Source organism: Xyrauchen texanus, chromosome 12 (assembly GCF_025860055.1).
Source record: "Xyrauchen texanus isolate HMW12.3.18 chromosome 12, RBS_HiC_50CHRs, whole genome shotgun sequence".
Taxonomy (NCBI): Eukaryota; Metazoa; Chordata; class Actinopteri; order Cypriniformes; family Catostomidae; genus Xyrauchen; species Xyrauchen texanus.
Genome location: NC_068287.1, coordinates 42,120,387 through 42,121,301, shown reverse-complemented (window position 1 = coordinate 42,121,301; position 915 = coordinate 42,120,387).

Sequence of the window (915 nt, the reverse complement as noted above, 5' to 3'; positions counted from 1 at the left end):
GATGTAGGTTGGCAAGGGGCTTGATGATGTCGGACAGCGGGAAGGACTCCATGGGGTATGCAGTCTTCAAATCAGATCCTGGGTTCAAATAATCATAATTTGGCTCAGGTGTATGCACCCTTACCACGCTTTCTCCCTCAATGGACGCTCGATCATGCCCTGCTGCCACACAGGTATATAATTAAATAGTATGGTTTAGTTATTCCAATTTTCATGACCATATATGGACTTCCTCTAATTCTGTGGACTCTACGTAGATTTGGGGGAGTCTGCGCACTCTGCTTCTTCCCAGTTTGCGTGAGTTCTCACAGAGGTAGGTCGCAGGTGAAGTGTGGTCAATTCATTAGTTACATATTTAATCTAATTGATTACTCTCTGGGTAATTCTTTGTGTTAAAGACATTGAGTTTTGGTAATTATTTATGTATGTTTTGTTGGTTAATTTTTGCATTGAATTATTTTTTTTAAGGAAATATTTTATTTCTTACAGAGAGTAATTTACGTGCTGCAGATGCGCTCAAAAAAGGTTGTTCATGTGTTTGACCAGTTCGAAGTTTATTTCATGTGACAACAACACAATGCAGATTAAACACTGCCACATATGGACAACTTTTATGGTATATTTATTTGCTTTTTAGAGCTTCACATTTAAACACAACATGAGGGCGAGTAAATGATGACACAGTTTTCCATTGTAGGGTGAACTATACCTTTAATATTGCTTCTGAAAAACAGTATCGCTTTTAATGTACTCTATATATTTTACAACCATTTCTATTATTATAGAAAATATTATTATAGAAATATTATATACACACACACACACACACATGTACGTGAGCTCTCACAGAGGTAGGTCGCATGTGAAGTGTGGTCAATTCATTAGTAACATATTTAATCTAAATGATTACTCTCT